Genomic DNA, 20,094 nt, shown 5'->3' with positions numbered 1-20,094 from the left:
TTACATCAATTGTCAAAAAAACAACAACAAACATTTCAAGATATAGCCTGAAGAACAATGCAATCAGTGATAGGATAATATCCATACACTTACAAAGAAGACCAGTTAACACAACTATTATTCAAATGCACACAACAACCACTAATATTAAGATGAGGAAACTGAACATACTTTTTTTTTTTTTTTTTAACTTACTTCTGCATTCTGAAATTGATTAAACATGCAATCTAGATGCAAGGATAATTAATGATTGGAATGTGGTAGTTGGAAACAAAGAAAAAGCATAGCTGGAAAACATGGTCTTGTTGATAGACAAGAGACAGCATGATAGAATTTTGCAAGACTATTTATTCATTGCAAATACCTTTTTAAAACAACATAATTGGCAACAATACATGTTTACCATTTTTCAGCTAAGTGTTGTTAAATAACACTCAGAGACGGACTCCTCCTGTGGCAATAAAGACAAACTATTTAAAAATCAACTAGAGTTGTTAGACAATCTGTATGGAACACACAGGGATTGAATCAACTGTCTCTGTGTAAAGATACAATGAAAAAGCTCAGTATCATTAGTCAGAACAAGACCAGGGCCCAACTGCCAAACAGACCATCAATTGCTTGTATGCAAGTTCAAGGGGAAGCTGAAGAAAATGAATACAAATCCACCGGAGTCAAAGTACAATTGAGTATATTACACTTTAATTTGAGATTGAATATAGATGTGAAGCACTGAACACTCATAACTGAAGACCAAATGAATTGTGGGATGACATCAAGGACAGTATACACTAAAAAGGAAATTTTCATTGAAAAGACAAGAAAGAAAGAAATCCCAAGAATAGATGTCAGAAGAAACTCTAACATTTGTTCTTGAATGTAGAGTAGCTAAAGTGAATCGAACAAATGATGACATAAAGGAACTGAACAGATTATTTCAAAGGGTGGATAGAGATGACAAAGTAAAGTAATTAAATATGAAAAATTCTGGAGTTAGAAAACCAAAGGGTAAAACACACTCAACATTTATCAAGCTGAAAAAAACTAAAAAAATTTCAAGTGCCCATTTGCAATATTGAAGAATTCCATAAGCAAAATATTTAATGACAAAGGAATTATCAAAAGAAGATGGAAGTAATATACATACTCACTACCAAAAAGATTAGTAGTGAGTTACACACATCTGGTGTGGTGTTGTAGGTTAAGTACTGGACTGCTAACCAAAAGGTTGGCAGTTCAAACCCACCAGCCACTTCTCAGAAATCTTATACTCATAGGGTCTCTGTGAGTCAGAACTGACTCAACAGCACTCAACAACAACAATACACATACACTTTAGAATAATCAACTGTTTGATATTAAAAAGTCAGCATATACCTAAGGACAAAGTTCAAAAGGGTTAGGAAAGAAAGAGTAGAAACGAGAAACACAGGGAGGAAGTAGAATAAATATTATATTGTGGGGATTGCAATCAATAAGATGAAACAAAATGTGCATGAATTGCTGAATGGAAAATTGATCTGCTTGGTAAACCATCACTCAATTCAGAATTAAAAATAATAACAGTAAAAAAATAATTCATTGATGTTCAGAAGGAAGAAGTATAAGTTGCACTGAAGGCCTTGGCAAAAAACAAGTTTCCAAGAATTGATGGAATACCAGTTGAAATGTTTCAACAAGGATGGAATTCTGAAAGCACTCACTAGTTTATGTCAAGAAATTTGGAAGATAGCTACTTGGTCAACCGACTGGAAGAGATCCATATCTGTACACCTTTTAGAAAGATGACCCAACAGAATTCAGAAAGTATTGGACAGTATCACTAATATCACATGGAAATAAAATTTTGATGAAAGTAATTAAAAACAAAACAAAACAAAAGGTTACAGTAGTACATTGACCAGGAACTGCATGAAAGCTAAGCCAGATTTAGAGAAGGACATGGAATAAGGAATAATAGCATTGCTATTATCAGATGTAGTGTAGTGGTTATGAGTCGGGCTACCAACCTCAAGGTCAGCAGTTCAAAACTACCAGTGCTTCTGTGGGAGAAAAATGAGATGCTCTGCTTCTGTAAAGATTTACAGCCTAGGAAACCCTGTGCAGGGTCACTATGAGTCGGAATCGACTCCATGGTACTTAACAACAACAACAACAATTGTGAGATGTACCTTGCTTGAGAATATAAAATGCTAGAAAGTGTTTTATTTACTATGCAAAGGCATTTGATTATAACAAATTATGTATAACATCGTAGAGAATGGAAATTTCAGAACATATAATTGTGCTCATGCACAACCTGTACACAGACTAAGAGGTAGTCATTTGAGCAGAACAAGATACTGCATGGTTTAAAAACAGGAAAGGAATGTATTACGGCTGCATCTTTTCACCGAACTTACTCAGGCTTTATGCTGAGCACATATTCCAGGAAACTCTAGGCTACATAAAATGGAAAGTGGCATGAGGATTGAAGAAAGATTCATTAACCATCTGCATACAATCTGCAGACAACACAATGCAACTTGCTGAAAGTGAAGGCCACTTGAAGGACAAGTCATCTTCCCCTCAACATGAAGAAAACAACAAATCATCACAAGCAGACAATAAGCAATATGATAATAAATGGAGAAAATATTGACGTCAAGGATTTTATTTTATGTGTACTTGATCCACAATCCACACTGATGGGAGCAGCCATCGAGAAATCAAACTACAGATCACACTGGGAAATCTGCTGCAAAACATGTCTTTAAAGTGTTAAAGGGCAAAGCTATCACTTTGAAGACTAAGGTGTGCCTGACCCAAAGCATGATGTTTTCAATGCCTTATATGCGTGTGCAAGTTGCTCAGTGAATAAGGATGACAAAGGAAGAATTAATGTATTTGAAATGCATTTTCAGAGAAGAATCTGGAATGCCAGAAGAATGAATATATTTGTTTTGGAAGAAGTACAACTAAAATGTTCTTTAGAAGCTAGCATGGTGAGACTTCTCTCCTGTGCTTTAGACATGCCATTAGGAGCGACCAGTTCCTGGAGAAGAACATCATGCTTGTTAAAGTAGAGTATTCAAAAAAAAAGAGGAAGATCTTCAATAAAATGTATTGACAGAGTGGCTATAAAACTGGCCTCACATAGTGAGGATGACACAAACCTTGACAGTGTTTCGTTGTGCTGTATGTACCTCGTCGTGGTAGTGGTTGTGTGCCACCAAGTCGGTTCTGATTCATAGTGATCCTGTATAGGGTTTCTGAGGTATAAATCTTTACTGAAACAGTCTTATCTTTTTTTCCTGCTGAGTGACTAGTAAATTTGAACTGTTGACCTTATGGTTAGCAGTCTAACTCGGAAATCCACTATGCTGCCAGGGCTCCTTTCTGTTGTACCTATTATTGTCGGTTCCAACCCATACCGACCCTATATAGGGTTTCCGAGGTTATAAATCTTTATGGGAGTAGAAAGCCTCATCTTTCTCCCATGGAGCAGCTGGTAGTTTCAAACTGCTGACCTTAAGGTTCGCAGCCTGATTAGTAACCTCTATGCTACCAGAGCTCCTTTTCTGTTGTACATGGGCCACTATAAATCACAACTGACTTGTCAGCACCTGGTGTGGCGCTGTGGGTTAATGCTCCAGACTGCAAAGCCATTTGAACTGCAAGGTTGGCTGTTCAAGCTCACCAGCTGCTCCTCGGAAACGCTATACAGGGTCGCTATGGGTTGGAACCGACTCGATGGCACTTAACAACAACCACACAATCCTGGTGTAGCACTGTGGGTTAATGCACTGGACTGCAAGGTTAGTTTGAACCTCAGGGTTGGTGGTTCAAGCTCATTAGCTGCCCCTCAGAAGTACTGGGTCACAATGAGTCGGAACCAACTCAATGGCACTTAACTACAACAATACCCATTAAAGTGGATCCCTTTTCTCACTGTTCTGGCTACTGCTGCCTCAACTGCCACCAGTCACATCACCCTTGTTTTTCCTGCAATACTGTGATCACTATCTATTTATTTGTTTCTACTTGTCTTTCTTACCACATTGGAGAAGGCTAAGTTGAAAAGGAGCTCTGGTAGCGTAGTGGTTACGAATTGGCCTGCGAACCTTAAGGTCAGCGGTTCGAAACTACCAGCTGTTCCGTGGGAGAAACATGAGGCTTTCTGATCCCATAAAGATTTACAGCCTCGGAAACCCTGTACAGGGTTGCTATGAGTCGGAACCGACTCCATGGCACATAACAACAACAACAAATCTCAACTATTTCCTCTTAACACCCAGATATGATCAGCTACTCTGTGTAAATCAAATTTGTCTTAAGAATAAAGGAAGCCATTTTGGAATCTGGAGCTCTTTAGGGAGAAGACCTAGTAAGATAGCATGGTGGGGACCAAGCAGTGTCTTAGTCTACTGATACTTTTGGAATCGACCAAATATGGCAGAAGTTTTCTCCAGGAAATCCTACTTATTTTGGAATCTGGGTCACAGCTGATTAAAGGAACTGGTTTTGAACCCTTCTTCTCCCATTTATTAACTATTTCATTATCTTATATTATGGAAGTCGATACTTGTTATTCGTGGTAGTCATATAAAAGGAGCCATGGCAGTTCAAACCCATCAGCTGCTCCTCAGAAACCCCATACAGAGTAACTATGACTTAGAAGCCACTCAATGGTGCCCTGGTTACTTTGAGCATCACCTTAAAAATAAGCATTTCTAACCCCCAGTAAGATGCATTGGCACAGTGGCAGAATCAATGGGCTCAAGTGTGGCAACAGTAGTGAGGTTGGCCCAGGATCGGGCAGTGTTTTGTTCTGCTGTGCATAAGGTCGCTATGAGTCGGTGCCGACTCGATGGCACCTAACAACAATAACAACAATCTCAAATTAGGACCATCATTTAAAATAGTTTATGTGGAAAATCATGAACCTAAGTAACCAACACTCATATGAATGCCTTTTGGATTAGACCTCAGTTGCAATTCTAGAACTACCAGCAATGAAAAATATTTGGGCTTAAATTTTGTTACCAAGCTACTTTCACATATTCATTTCCGTACAGCCACTCACTCCATTGTTATTGAACAATTGACTTTGTGTATATTCATGTCCAAATGAGACAAAAGCAGATGTGTAATTCATTCTATTATTCTTAGGAACAAGAAACTAAATATAAACAAGAGTAATTCAATTCCAATGAATAGTAATCACTCTGTTTTATAATACAGCTGAGACAAAAGGAATACAGAAAAACTTGTTACATTCAAATTGTATCTGAAAGGTTTATGTGGTAGTCTGTGAAGGACCATTACATCCTAATTTATTCTACTTTCTGTTATTTACTTTGTTTTTAGTTAGCTAAACATTTTTTTGCTTGTGAAAGCCATTCTAATCTTGTTGAAGAACAGTTAAAGAGGATGTAGCCCACAACTGAGTTTTTGCTTGTTTCTATTTTGCTGATTTTAAAATTATTTCTTTTCGTTACAAGAAAATGTCCAGTTTATATATCTTATTAATACAACAATTGACTACTTCAAGAAAACAATTGAAGTTTTAGAGTACAAATTGAGCTTACCAATTAAGAAAGTAAAACAAAATAAAACAACAAAGGCTGATGTTTCAGAAAACTACTAAACTACACTGTTCTATAGCAAGTGTTTTTATAGACAAATATTTATAGAAATTTGTGTCTATAGTTTGACAACAAAATAATGTATACAAAACACATGACATTTAAAATAACTGGATTCACATAGCACTCTTATTCTATCTCCTTCCTATTCAAAGACAACTAAATAATGTACATTTTGCTACCTAATTTACCCTTTTCCTTATAGGGTAATTATATGGACACTTTATGTGGCACACTTCTGGAAAGAGAAGAACTCAAACCTACCTACCAATTGTTTTATTCTACATCGTAACACAATGTACTTCAAAGTACATAGATAAGATTTCAAATATTAAATCAACCCTAGTTCTGGTAGTGTAATGGTTACGACTTGGGCTGCTATCCTCAGGGTCAGCAGTTCGAAATTATCAGCTGATCCATGGGAGAAAGAGGAGGTTTTCGACTCCTGTAAAGATTTACAGCCTCGGAAACCCTGTACAGGGTCGCTATGATTCAGAACCGACTCCACGGCATATAACAACAACAAATATGCTTTTATAATAATTTTGTAATTGTTAAATTATATCATTTGACATGGTTTTTTTTCTATTTCATGATGAGAGAACAAATAAGATAAACACTTTTTAAAAGAGCAATGAACAGAAAATGATTATATGATTCTAATGAATACATTTCATCATACAAAATTCAAATCTAAATATAGTTCCAATCTAAACATATTTCAAACCAAATAGAGAAAAAGAAAACTCACTCCTAATATTTCCCCTAAGACCTCTAATTTTCATCTGGGGATTCTGCTGAACATTCTATATTACATGTATGGAAAAATAAAAAAATAAAAAACATCATGTCTCCAGAGAACCAACAGGCAACATTTTTAATTATATTCTTTGTTCTTTGCTTATATGTAATTATTTTTCTTTATTTCAGTGTTGAAAATTTTATAATAATAATTAATAACATTATTTTAATGCATCAGCTTTAAATAATTGTCTTGAAAGTTTTAGGTATGAGGCACGATTGGATACCAGAAATAAAACAGTTTCTTATTTTCTATGCCTCCTGGCTTAAATGCAAAACACTGGCATAGATCCATGGTAATTCTTATGAATGCTTTAAGGAGTCACAAATGACTGTGTTTCTGAAATCAGTTCAATAGTTTATCTAATTTACTATGTCCATACAGAAATGCCTTGCCACAGCAGAAAACAGTGAAGCTGTTCTTTCATATTTAACCACTAATTAATTAGCTAGAATTCAAGTTCCTCAGGATTTCTATAACAGCAATATAGTTTTATGTTCGATAAGCTACATCATCTAATATCTTGAAGAAAGATGCTATTTAAGTTGGTAAGTCCAGCTTATCACCAAGTATTCTGACCCCTTAATAGGAACATAATGAGTGAAGTTAGCATCTGTACCTCTGAAATAAAAACTTAACATCAACATGCCTATTAACAAAATGAGAAAAAAACTAATTAAAGCAAATTAGCCTAATGTGCACATGCTGGATAAGACAGATTACTTCTAAAAATCCGGGAAGATAATGGTACCCATATGGGATATGTTTTTGGCATTTTTCATATAAATTGGACAGTTTTAGAGGATAAATATGGTACAAAAGTCCTTACAGGCAATTATGTCTTTACAATGCTGGTGGCTGACATAATAAAAGTATAATTTTAATTGCTATTAATTGCATTAAGTCTACTCTTATTGAATACTTAATGCCATCTCTGACAGTAGTACTAATTTATATACTTTAATGAAGCTTCATGGTAGAAGTTTGGAAATATAGAGGCACTTAAACTATGTCTTAAATAGTACGTTTTAGCTGTCAAAAAAGTCTAGATAGAAAGGCATTTCATTGAGTATATTTAAAATAGGTTTGCATTCTTTCCTTCTTTTATGATAAGGTGATGCTACTGGTCTTTTTGTAAGATAACTTTTGGGAAATGCTTTGAGCAAAGTTCACTATTCTTTTAAAACAACTGCCTCTTCCCCAATGTGTTGCATGTTAAAATATACCTGACCTCACACCACCCCCAAAATCACCCAAGTTATAAATGATCAAATACTAACTGCCATAATTTTAGGCATCTGATCTTCAAAACAAAGTAGTCATTTATAACATGTAAAAAGTAAAGGGTCACAAAGTAAATTGTAGCTATCATAAAAGGCAGAAATGGTTTTGAATAAAGCAGCAAGATAAATAGCTTTATCAAGGTAACATCTCTCAGTTGGCATTTGTAGTAATTCTTCTAATGCCACTAGTTACTGGAGGTTTCTGCTGTTAGTGTGATTTGCATTATTAAATTATGAGAAATTCATTCATCTCAATCAGTGCTAGTTTCAATATTTGTGAATTAGTAATCTGCCTGGTTGCACTAATGGGAGAATGCATCCATTATTGCCTTTTCAATTTGTTTTCATGTTCGTTTACTGAAAACATGCTATTTGAAATGGTAAAGGCACCATACATGAGATAAATTGAGTGCATGAGAAATCTTTGCTCTCAGATACTGAGACTTTTAGTAAATTCTAGCCTGTTATTTCTGCTCAGAAAGGCATACTTAATAAAGCGAACAAGCACAAATGTCAGGTAAAATATACCATGTACTTTTATATGCCCTATCGATTTTTTCCTATAATTAAAGAGATGAACACACACTGTTTAGTAATAATGAAGCTAGATGTCTGTTTGAGAATTTTTTAAAGGTTTAGCAAAGTCAGTTTCAGCCTGTTGCCTTTTGGTAAAATATCTTTGCTCAAATTTCCCTAGAGACATCTAAGTAAAAGGCAGTAATGGAGGTGGGGAGGAGCAGGGTAAGGCTAAGGATTTTAGAAGTCTTCAAAAGTTTAATCAATTTCCTTAGATTCAGTTTCCACTGCCTATGAAAGTAGGGGTTGGGATAAGATCTGGAAATGGACTCCTGTTCTTTCTACTATAACATTATGGCTGACTAGTGAAGCAACACCATCCATAGGGGCCTCCCTGTTTTCATCCTCACTCTAACTTTGAAGGCTATTTTAGTCTTCAGTCTCTTCATTCATTGTTTCATGCTGAGAATGTCAACCAATTAGTGCTACTTTAGGCAATGCTCTTCAAGAGCTTGACACTGGTCTACAAGGAATTAGACTGAGACCACCAACCCATTCACATGGGCCAGTGAGTAGTCATTGGATGGTGACTACTTTTGATCACAACCTGTGTTTGGGTTCAAACCAATTACTTGACAGAGACAGGTTCCATACCACCCTATTAAGCCTGTGTGTCATTCAGGGACCTAGATTAATTAAAACAACAACTAGGTAGGGACCTTTTACATAAGTTATTTCCACTGCTCTGCCCACCATGATCATTGAAATGGAAAAGGCGAGCTAGTTCAAATCAATATTGAGCATGAGAGCAAAAAAAAAAAAAGCAAAAAACTGGCTTCATCAAGTTTGGCTCCTGTCTGCTAGTATAAAAGGAAGAGGATCAGTCTACACTGAATACAGAGTATCTTCTCAATGTTTTATTAACAAGCAGCTGAATATTTTAGGGAAGACTTTTCTTTTTTCATGTGAAAAATACTTTGTGGAAATGTTAATTTAATTTATATATAATTTTGTCTTAAATTTTTTTCTTAATTATGAAAGCAAATCATGCTTTAGTGGTGTATATTTAGAAAATACAAAGAAATCTTCCTAAAGCACTAATATTCCCATTACAGAGGCAACAAATCATTGTCAACAATTTGATGAATATTCTCCTAGGTCCGTTTTATTCATATATGCCTTTAGAATGTGGAGTCATCTGCTTATACTGTGTTTTGTACCATAGTAAAAAAATTTTCTTTTATTTCTCTTAGTAAATATTCTGTGGACCTTTTTTTTTTCACATCAGTAATGCTTCTCAACATCTTACGTATTTTGCCTTTTGTTCCCCTTTGAAATTGTCTGTTTGACTCTCTAATGCAAGGAATTCTGTGGTTCAATATTAATGTTTATTTATTATTAGTAGTTTGTAATTTTCAGGTTCCTTTAGTGGCAAACTTCAGGGAATCATCTCTAGGTGGGCTTCAGTTAGCAGGTGTAATCTATTGATAAAATCTATTGCATGCTGCTCATACTATACAACATTAACCCAAAGGGAAAAACCAGTTAAGTGGGATTTTATACACAATTCTTCCCTGTGGCTTTAGAGTGACTCCACATCACTCTTACAGAATCAAATACCTGGACTTATAACATTCATTTTATTTTTCAGGTTCTAGGTCATAAGGCTTTGTTTCTATAAATCTAATGGGTGGAATGCAAGTAATTAGAGGTGATTAAGGATATTAGATTGTTGTTGAAGGAATTAAAGAAAATAACCTTAGTGAAGAAACTCAGAATGAGGTACAAATTCTAATTACTGTGTATTCAATTGTATGTATAAATTCTATTCATGGTGACTTTGAACTTGCTAACTTAAGAAGAATAGATATTTCCGGTGACATTTGTCTTCTGTTTTAGTTATTAGGTAACTATAGTTCTAAAATGGAGTCCTGATGTGGCACAGTGGGTTAATGTGATGGACTGCAAAGTCTCTTTGAACTGCAAGATTAACAACAACAACATAGTTCTAAAATAGTCAAATTTCTTTGTAAATGATAATGTGATTAAGCAGGGTGAAGTTTAAATAGCATACTTGTGCTATTGTTAGGTGCTGTTGAGTCAGTTCCTACTTGTAGCAATCCTGTATAGGGTTTCCAAGGAGCAGCTGGTAAACTTGAACTACCAACCTTGTGGTTCAAACTGACCTTGCAATTCAGCACATTAACTCACAGTGCCACATAGAATATGTACTTTTATAGAAAAAAATATGTACAAGCTTAAAAGAACCTCTTGCTTGTATAGCTGTTTAGCATTTAGCTGTTTAGCATTGCATATTGCATATTAAATAAGATGTTTGCATCTGTAATAAGCAGAGCTTAGTCCTGATTAGACTGTGAAAATGTTAACAATATTATAATAAATTATTAAAAAATATACAGTAAAGTGCTGTAGGATAAGCACTGAACCTCATGTTGGTTTGAACCACAAGGTCGGCAATTCAGACTCACCATCTGCTCCTTAGAAATACTATACAGAGTCGCTAGAAGTTGGAACAGATTCAATAGCACTTAACAACAACAACTCCTACCTAACACTTAGTCCAGTTTTGACAGGTATATTGCTATATTTCAAACTAATAAAGTTACATTTCTTGTAAAAATATTTATCTATGTATCACATTACATCTAATTAAAACTGACCTACTCCTCAAATTTATTCTAATAATTCATCTGTTGATCTTTTGAAGGTAAACATCACAGCTACCCACAAAACGGTATTGGTGGTGCAGATCTATCTATTCATTCAGAACAGTCTAGCATGTTAATATCAATGGTGCCATGCAAGTAGATTGGTTATCACTAATGATCAGAAGAGCTAACATAATCTGCTGGATGATGCTATAGTTCTTTCATTTTATGCTAGTTTCACTTAGTATTAATCTTTTTACATTAACAACCACAAATAATTTATCCAGGAATAATTTTTAAATAGGTCACGAAGAAGAGGAATAGAAAGGAGAAAGAGGAGAAGGAACAGGAGCAGGAGAAAGAGAAGAAGAAACTCAAATAAGTGGAGGTATTGCAACTGATTTCAGAATGCCAGGATGTCACTGGGATATTAGAATAAACCTTTTGAAAATGGTTAGTTTAAATAAATTTACAGACATACAAATGAAAATTTCCAGAGGTTTTGTGTTTTTGTTGTTAAGTGCCATTGAGTTGGTTCCAACTCATAGCGACTCTGTATAGGGTTTCTGAGGAGCTATTGGTGGGTTTAAATCACTGACCTTTTGTTAACAGTCCAGTGCATATCCTACAGCACCACACCCGGACTGGCAGTTTGTAAACCAGCATTGATTCGATCCACATTTGCTAATAAATATTTAATCCTTTGTGCCACCTGGCTGTTTCTCCCTAAGCTGAGACATGACTTTCTGTAAGCAGTTCAACCCAGCTCTCCAAACAGCTTCCATGAGAACACCACCTACACCTTGTTCCCTGCTGCTCCTTGCATTCATCTTTGCGCCTCTGAACACAGAGTTGCTGTGTGCTCTTATGATTTGCAGATGGCACAACCTGGCTTACTGGAAGTGAAGAAGACTTCAAGTACTTGTTGATAAAGGCCAAATACGACAACCTTCAGCATGCATTGCACCTCAAAGAAAACAAAAATCTTCACAACTGGACCAGTAAATAACATCATGATAAATGGAAAAAAGATCGAAATTGTCAAACACTTCATTCTGCTTGGTTTCATGATCAGTGCTCCTGGAAGCAGCTAGCAATAAAAAATCAAACTATAGATCGAATTAGGCAAATCTGCTGCAAAAGACCTCTCTTGAATATTAAAGAGCAAAGATGTTAGTTTGAGTGCACCTTATCCAAACCATGGTATTTTTCAATCACCTCATATGCTTGTGAAAGTTGGGCAATGAATAATAAAGACCACTGAGTTATCAATGCATTTCAATAATGAAAGTACTATAGATTGCTAGAAGAACAAATTTGTCTTGGAAGAAGTACAGCCACAAGGCTTCTTGAAGGAGAGGATGGTGAGACTTCATCTCTAGTTCCTTGGTCATGTCAGCAGGGACCAGTCCCTGGAGAAAGACATTATGCTTGGTAAAGTGGAGAATTAGAGAAAAAGAAGACTCTCATGAGATAGATTGACACTGTGGGGAAAACAATGGGCTAAAACATACCAAAAATTGTGAGGATGGTGCAGAAGGGGACAATGCCTTGTTCTGTGTGCATAGTGTTACTATTAATCAGAACTGACGTCATAGCACTCAGCAACAACAACTACTGCTAAAGCAGTATGATGTCCTTTTCTAGGAACTGTGCTCTCTTGAATACATGTCCAAAGTACAATTAAGAATCTGAAAACAAAAAGTATATGGAAAATACGTCTCAAAGAGAAACTTCATTGGATAGGAAATATCTCTAAATTAGAAGATGCTTGATGTGCATAGTCCTGGTATATGCATATCAGGATACTGATATGATTTTGGCAGGGAGGGTGCCTTTGTTACATCACATCAGAAGTGAAAAATTAGTCTCAAATTCCTTAAGAGAAGACACTAGAACAATGATGAGAAGGCTGCTTTTTGGGTGTTTAGTAGTTATATTTATGGCAATAATAGCTGTCATGTGACATTTGGGAAATTACTTAATAAATCTCAGTTCCTTCAACTGAGAACAATATGGTACCTCCTTATAAAGAGATCGTGAGCGTTAAATGAATGATTTCATGAAAATGATTAGAACAGCACATAGTCTGTATTCAATTATGCTAGATAATATTGCTCTTTCAATATCACCATCATCAGTATCTTCCACAAGGATGAGGACAGGGAAATGGTAGCAACAGAGACTATATCATTCTTTCTCACTTTTGTGGGCACTGCCTGGTTTTTGCAGGTTGCATTAGTCAGAGGTAGAGGAAGTGGAAGGAGTTGTTGAATTAAAACCCTGGATGGGAGAAGTAACTACATTTGAAATCACGTTGGGGGAATTTGAATGGCTATTTCAGCAATCACTTAAGCCACATAGTATCAATGGGGGAAACATGGAGAGACTTAGGAATCAAATTTGCTGAATGAGGATGAAGAACTCAAGAGTTGTTGTGATTGCTATTCACTCATTTGGCTCTTCTTGAACTATAGAGTAAGGATGCAGCATGGTGGTGCAACCATGAAGCTCTCAGCTGCTAACAGGAAACACTGACAGTTCAAACTCTCCAGGTTGAAATGACCTAGTGACCTACTTCCATAAAGATTACAGGCTAGGAAACCATATGGGTAGTTCTACTCAGTCCTATAGAGTTGTCATGAGTCAGAATCTACGCGATGGCACACAACAACAGGACTATGAAGTGTAGGGAAACAAACTTGTTATAGAGAAGCAAGTGGCAGTAGCATAGGAATGGTATGTGACTAAGCGGAAGATTAGAAGAAGTGAGAGGTAAGGGGTTACTAGTAGATGATGGTGATTAAAAGTAGAAGGAATTAAGATGATATATTATATTATGTGGCGAGAACTAGGCTATGATAATGATGGCACAGCAGGAAATATGATACAGGCAAAATAAAATAAAGCGAAAGGAATTAGAGAACATTAGGAAGTTCAAGAAGTAAAAAGATATGATAGTGAAGGAAAGAGTTAGATGAAATGAGATCGGGAAGTTATGGAGACACTGGGGCATGAGGACAAGAAGCAAGGGAGAGATCCTATTTCTTTTGGAAATTAGGCTGGGAGTTTCAATTTCTTTTGCCTATCATTAAAAAAAAAAAAAAAAAAATCCATTTCCTTGTTTAACTCCTCACCCCATTTAATTACTAACCTATCCATGATTTCATTTCTCACTTGCCCCTTTGTCTTTCCTTCAGCTCGGCGTTCTTCTACACTTCTTTCCATTGATAATATTCTATGTTCCCTCCATATTTAATTATCAGTGTCCTACCCTATGAGTCCCACACTCTCTTTCAGCCTTTATTTTATTTATTTGAATATTATCACTCACTGAGAGAGAAAAGATTATTATTATTATTCTTTTGATTTGGCATAGTTAAGCCAAAGAAAACTAAAAATGTATACTTCAGCTGTGACATTTTCCATATGCTGTTGTCTTTCAGAAATTTGGAAAAATAACTTAAACTAAAAAGGTGATTCTACCGTAGTTCAGCATTTCAAATGGCAAGCTCAAGGACAATGTTGTGTGCATATTTAGAGAGAGGCTTTCTAGCTGTTTAGGTTTTAACTTGTGGCCAAATAGATTGAGTGAATAATGGTCAAGATTGTGTAACAGGATTGTCAACCAGAGAAACTGGGAAGCACAATTCCTTTGAATCTGTATCAAACTGAGAAGAAGATTGTTTAGCGCTATAGTCAGGTGTAGTATAGGATGAAGAGGGGGAACAGCCTTTTATTCCTCTCTCAGGGGCTCCACTGGTTTTTCTTCTTATCAGATTCTCTTTCAGAATTGCAAGGGAAGCTTTGTTAGTGTTTTCTGATTGCCAGGGGCTTGGGGCAGTGTAAAGAGTAGGACATTTGGAGTCAGACAACCTAGATTCAAATCCTGATCTTGTCTTTGCTGCTTAGGAACTCCATGACCTTAGTAAAAGAGTAGACAGTTAAATGCTAGAAGAGTAGATTGACATCAGAGGAAAACACAAACTCCTTACAATTAATGATGGACAAAGGAGATTATATACAACTGCTAAACGATAACACAGTTACACATATATATCTATGTATCTAATCTATCTATGTAAAGATAGGTTGTTGTTAGTCATTGAGCACTTTGTGTTGGTTCCCACTCACAGTGACCCTGTATAGGGTTTTCAAGGAGCGGCTGGTGAGTTTGAACCATGGGCCTTGCAGTTCAAACTGACCTTGAGGACCAGTGTTGATCCAGGACTCCACATACATATATTAACACAGAAAAGTGTTCGTTGCATAGTATTTAGTGGGAAAAGATGGAATAAATGCTATAAATGTATTCACTAAAATAGTAACAGTGGTTATGACTAAGTGAGGTCCTGGTATGGCACTGTAGGATAAGTAGTTGAATGCTAACTGTAAGGTTTAGGGTTCAAACCCACCAGTCACTCTCAGAAATCCTATACAGGGTTGCTATGGCACTTAACAACAACAACATGACTCAGTGATGGGAGTATGGGTATATTTTATTTTATTCCAAATTTCTACATGGTCCATGACTGTTAAAAGTCATATATATTCCTTGAAGTCACAATGTTGTTTTTGTTGTTAAATGCTGTCAAGTTGGTTCTAACTCAAATAATCCTGTGTAAGGTTTCCGACATAGCTGGTGAATTTGAACTACTGACCTTTCAGTTCTAACCAACCTCATGGTCCAGTGCCTTTTCCCACAGCACCACACCAGGATTCCTGAACTCCCAATAGAATTTCAAAAACAACTCCTCCCTATTCCCAATGATCAACTTTGGGCTTGAATCGGGCTCCTTTCAAATTGATGATTTGTGTTTTGAAACTATTTTTTTTTTTTTTTAATTATGTTGGCAGTTCAAGAAATATATCATAATTGAAGATATAAACTTAGGGGTTATGAATATTAAAGAAATTTTGGAAGAAAATAAAATATGTCCATTCTTCCATCATTGAATAATAACCACTATTGATATTTAGGTGAATTCCTTTATAGTATTCCCGGTGTGCCACTGCAGGATAATGTGCTGGACCACAAAGTCAGTTTGAACCACAAGGTTGGTGGTTCAAACCCACAAGCTATTCCCCAGAAACCCTATATAGGGTTGCTATGGGTCAGAACCAAATTGATAGCACTTAACAGCAAGAAGTATTATACAATAAACATACTCCTGTGTCTAGTATGCATATTAATGTCATCATTTAATGTTGCTGTTATTGTTAAGTGCTGTCAAGTCAGTTCTGACTCAAAGTGTGTATAGGGTTTCTGAGGCAATAATCTTAGTAGGAGCAGAAAGCCTCATATTTATCCCATGGAGAACCACTAACCTTGTGATTTGCAGCCCAGTGCTTAATCTCTGTAGCCACTGTGCTCGCCATCATTTAATAATGGCATGTAACCTCTTTATTCATCATTAACTCTATGGTGATTTTGAGGATCTATGCTTGATCCCAAGAAAGCATACAGAGAGAATGGAGAATCAAGTTGTTAATTGTGTGTAAACGGTAGGAGAAATGAAAGTAGACCTCTAAAGCAGGGTGGAAAGAAGACATGCTTGGAACAGGATAGAGGCTAAACATTCTATAGTGTTTTGAAACAATGAAACTGAAGAAATGAAGGTTAGAGAATATTGAAAAAGGGCTATGAACTTTATCAGGGAAAAGTTCCACTAGATTTTGAGATGTGGATGTTATTAAAGGCAAGGTGAGGAGAAAAATAGGTGGTAATATGATTGAAGTAGCAAATGAGCTTCTGAAAACATTGGGAGTAACAGAAGAGAGCTAGAAAATTAGGAAAAGACTAAACGTGCTGGAGAAATAGGATGTACATGAGGAAAAAATGGGGAAATTCAGGATGGAGTGGGATCAAAGATACAAAAAAAGAAAAGTTGGCTTTTGAAAGAAGTGGAAGCACTTCAAGAGAAAAAGGAAGAAGTGAGTTGAAATGGTCATTTTTGAAGTGGAGAAAAGGAAAGTTCAGGAAAATCTACTGGTTTCATTTGTTAGTATGATACCAAAAACCAAAGTCACTGCCACTGAGTCAATTTCAACTCCTAGAGTCTTACAGAGCAGAGAAGAACTGCCCAATGAGAATTCCAAAACTGTAATCTCTACTTATGGGGAGCTGAGTGCCTCATCTTTCTCTTATGGAGCATCTGGTGGATTTGAACTCTGACCTTCTGATTATCAGCTGAGCTTTTAACTACTGCACCACTAGGACTCCTTATCAGTGTTAGAGCAAGTGAAAATTAAAAGCTGATAGAGAATATTGAGATTGTTGTTGTTGTCAGGTGCCATCGAGTCGGAACCGACTCATAGCGACCCCATGCACAGCAGAATGAAACAATGTCCGATCCTGGGACAACCTCACTACCGCTGCCACACTTGAGTCCATCAATGATGCCACCTGGCCAATCCATCTTGTTAAGGGTCTTCCTCTTTTTCTCTGACCCTTCACCTTACCCAACATGACATCCTTCTCCAGCGACTGTTTCCTCTGACAATATGTCCAAAGTATGAGAGACAAAGCTTAGCCATCCTGGCCTCCAAGGAGCACTCTGGCTGCACTTCTTCCAAAACAGATCTATTGGTTCTTTTGGCAGTCCATGGCACTTTCAGTATTCTCCTCCAACACCACAACTCAAAGGCATCAATTCTTCTACGATCTTCCTTATTCACTGAGATTACGTGAATGGAAAACGCATGGAAGTGTCACTCTGAAGAATGCTTTGTGTGGTCAATAGAAAATAAAGACAATGGTCTTTCAGCCCTGGTGGTGTAGTGGATTATGCACTGGGCTGCTGTCTTGTCTCAGGGTCAACAGTTTGAATCCACGAGCCACTCTATGGTAGAAAGATGAAGCTTTCTGCTTCTATAAAGATTAAAGTCTCAGAAACCCTAAAGAGAGTCACCGAGTCAGAATCAATTCGAAGACACTGTGTTTATAGGCAATAATGTGGTTTAAGTATAATTAGTGGTCAGAGCAAGAACTACTAGCTAAATTCTAGTTTGAAGAATCTGAAAAATTCATAAAGGAAAAAAAAAGTCTGGAGATAATTAGAGGTAGATGAAGAATGAGTAAAAGAGATCTTAACTAAAAGAGCTAGGGAAAATTATTGAATTATAGGCTGCACTTGAAAAACAATTATCATATCATATTTAAACACTGTAAAATAGATAAATAATGGACTATTACTAACATTAGAAAATGAATGTTTATGTTATAAAACAAAACAAAACAACAACAACAAAAATTCCTAGTATCTTTGCATTGCTCACAGTTTATTTAAAATACAATTTGCCTGACAAAAACTCAATTTGCAAGCATTTTTCTGAGACACACCTATTATCCAAAATGAGGTTTTCTTCCATTTCTCTGTTTATGTAGAAATTAAAGCAAGGATGGGTAGTGCATATATACAGGATTTGGAGGATCATCAGTTTCTTTGCCTGCTCTGCGGATAGGGTTTTTGGTGAGCTGTTTAAACTCTGATCCATTCTCCTCATTCATAAAACCAAGAAAATAATCTCTGCCTATTTCAGAAATGAGGATTATTTTACTTAGTGATGATTAATGACCTGATAGGAGTAAAGCAGTCTCAGCTTCTTTCAGATAAAAAGTACGTGTCCTGAGATTCCCATAATATATTAGTCCATTGTTTCTCCTCCGTGGGAACCCTAGTTGATTTGCTACAATAACGACTCAGGATGTTTCCAGAGGCATGTGATGTTGTGGGATATGGAATTTAAAAATGCATGGTTTTTTTTCCATGCATGTGGTTAAATAAATAATTTTTCTTTAATGAAAATTTTCAAAGCAACAGGGTGACATTATGTATTACGATACTATTATACTTCTGAAAGAAATGGTCTACCACTCAGATGAAGGACCAGGATACCCCAAAGTTAATGATCACTTTCTTTTAAACATTATATCATCTGTCTTTCAATGTCAACATCTCTACTCATCAGAGTAACACTTGAATAGTACTCTTCCCCCAGTATAATTTTATTGATCTGTTCTTGTTTACGAGGCTTTCCCCTAATCGTCATTCTACCAAATGATTTCTAGTTTCACATAGCAATGTGTACATGCATAGACAAACTCATTTAAATTTTTTTTAAGGGCACATAAATAGGACCTTTTTTGAACTTAAAACCGGTCATAGAAAGTCTGTGCAATTTTGGCATTTCTTTTAAAATGAATGCCTTTAGTGGGTTAATATCACAGTAATCCTAAATATTCTTACTCCATAATTTGCTAGAGATCACTTTACTATAGAACATGCTATTATGCCCCTTTTGACTTTAGGTTAATGGGGGCAAGTAATATATGGACTATAATCCTTGCAAAGGATTTTTTTTTTACCCCCAAACACCGACTGAAATGAAGCACAAGTACGCATATAATATGAGAATCTGAATATATGACTCAAGCAAGCTAGACCAACTCTCGAGAATTCAAGAGAGAAAATAGGAAGGAAGTCACTTATTCTCTCTTTCTGAAAAACAACAACAAACAAACCAAAAAACCTTATATATGTAAAAAGCGAAGACAATATCATTTCTCTCCTTATTTATTTTATAGGATTGTTTTAGGCATACATTGTAAATTGCTTTGGATTTCATGGTTAAAGGAACATACAGACATGACATATGCCCCAATAATTCTGGTGCATACATTGATTTACTTGTATTTGTATTAAACACAACATGAGAGCAACAGAATGAGTCAAAGGAAGAGAATGGTGGCCCAAGGGCTGACAGAAATGAAGCGGTGCTGCGTAACTGTTCTGAGATTAGAGGGAGATGCAAAGAGCTGCGGAGGATTAAAGAGACTTCAGGAAGCTTTAGGAGTCCCATAGAAAAAAGAGACAGAGAGAGAAAAGGGAACGGAACGGGTGGCAAGCAGCAGTGCAGCTATGGGGAGCACGATTCCATCACCAAAAAGAGGCAGGATTGTCCTTAAGATAAACGTTAGAATTTATCCTCATAAAGAGTCAGATAAACGGAGTGATGAAATTATTTCTCTTTTCAAGGAGGCGAGGTCAGGGCAGTATCTCATCACATATTTTAAAAACATTTCGGTGCTTTTTTAGACAGCACATACATTGAATACAAAGATTTGGGATTTTCAGGAGAATTCATTGTATTGAAACTGAATTCAGCTGAGTGCTACTTGTGATAATGTCTTCAGA

This window comes from Chrysochloris asiatica, unplaced genomic scaffold, assembly GCF_000296735.1.
Source record: "Chrysochloris asiatica unplaced genomic scaffold, ChrAsi1.0 scaffold00011, whole genome shotgun sequence".
Taxonomy (NCBI): Eukaryota; Metazoa; Chordata; class Mammalia; order Afrosoricida; family Chrysochloridae; genus Chrysochloris; species Chrysochloris asiatica.
Note: the sequence above shows the minus strand (reverse complement) of the source record.